A 2,116-nucleotide genomic window follows, 5' to 3' on the forward strand; every position below is an offset into this window, starting at 1 on the left:
ATTGATTCTATTTCTGCCTCCTCCTGCTGCCTGGGAGGCTTGTGTAGGTGCTATCTTTTTATTTCATTTCATTGTTATCGGTTATTGACTACTATTGTTTTTTTTATATAAAATAAAAATAGGACACACACGATCCAATCTGATCGGATCCGATCCGATCTGTCTTGCGGCCTCAAGGCCAGATTGTAATGTCGATGTGATCAACTCCTCTCCACAGTGGTGGACATCAGGGGGGCAGTATACCAGTGTCGCATACCGGGTATATATATATATATATATATATATATATATATATATATATATATATATATATATATATACACACACACACACACACACACACACACACATATCTATATATATATATATATATATATATATATGTATATATATATATATATATGAAGAAGGTGGAAAATGAAGTCACGGGTCTAGTTTTGAGTTTTTGAGTTTTTGAGTTTTTGAGTTTATCGAGTTTATGCTGGCACCGAATTAGTATGATCGATCTGATTACACTGATTTCAGACTTCATTCACAATCACAGTCATTAAAAAAAATCACGTGCATTTCTCACCACACAAACTTACCAAGCAGGGTTAAGCCACTGGGGCAAGGTACCGAGGTTGCACATCCCTTATTCTTAGGGGGGCTTAGTGGAGGTCACTCTCAGGTACGTCAATAATGACGGAATAACTAAAAAAATAATAAGATAAAATAAAATAAAATAAGATAAAATAAAATAAAATAAAATAAAATAAAATAAAATAAAATAAAATAAAATGAAATAAAGTAAAATAAAATAGAACAAAATAAAATAAAATAAAATAAAATGAAATGGAATAAGATAAAATAAAATAAAGTAAAATAAATATAATAAATCTACGGATATCACAAGCACCATTCGGCACATTTTTCTTTACCAATGATCTTCCAACCGCTGAATTAAAATTAAATTACAAATATATATTCACACAGGTTGCCTGAAATACTTATATTTGGTTTTAAAAAACCTATGCCCTTATGTCCACTGAAATATACCATATCTGATCCTGTAGTTTCTTAGCTGTCACACACGAACACATGTCTGACACACGAGTACATAGATCATATGTACATACATCTATGCACGAATATGAAAACACTCACACACACACACACACACACACACACACACACACACACACACACACACACACACACACACACACACACACACACACACACACACACACACACACACACACACACACACACACACATATATATATATATATATATATATATACATACACACACACACACACACACACACACACGCATATATACATATATATATATATATATATATACATATGTGTGTGTGTGTGTGTGTGTGTGTGTGTGTGTGTGTGTGTGTGTGTTTAGAAATTTTGACAGGTTGACGTAAGTGGAGTAGGAAACACAGGAATTTATTCATGACTAGTTTCGCAGGTATGCTTTTTCAAAGGATTGTTGTATAAAATGGGCTGTGGGCATTTATATATGAGGGGGGACCTCACTACCTCTCCGTGTTGCTAGAGTTGGCGACAATTGCGGACATTACCGAACGACATCTTCATTATAACATTTAAACCCCTTTATATCACTATGATGCAACCCAGAAATAGCAGTTGAAAATTTACTTCATTTATTGAGTTCACACACACACACACCCTCCCCTACATTCTCTTCAAGATGATTCATACATAGAAAGACAATAGACGTCGCCTACACTTGCCTGGCATTCAGAACGACGCCTAGCGATCTCGCCTTCACAAGTCAATTGAAGTCGCTTATTTTTTGTAAAGTGTTTTGTTTCGTGCTGGAGCGTCTGCACATTGAAATTTAAAAACGGAACAATGGAAGGACTTGTCTATGGACGCCTACTGCTCTCCAAGATGAGTCACCCTCCTACAGCATCATACCTTAGTTACAATTACGGCAATTTGTATCGTAATCGCTGTGATTTAAATGAGATTGATATTTATTCAAATGGACAAGATCAGGTCTTAACGTCATGTTAGTAAGTAGTCGTACAGTCAATGGTTCAATTCCCAGTGGCTGAGCTAGTTAAGTCGCATACATGTTTATATATATA

This window comes from Oratosquilla oratoria, unplaced genomic scaffold (genome assembly GCF_046742065.1).
Source record: "Oratosquilla oratoria isolate Oo_2021 unplaced genomic scaffold, ASM4674206v1 SCAFFOLD87, whole genome shotgun sequence".
Lineage (NCBI taxonomy): Eukaryota > Metazoa > Arthropoda > Malacostraca > Stomatopoda > Squillidae > Oratosquilla > Oratosquilla oratoria.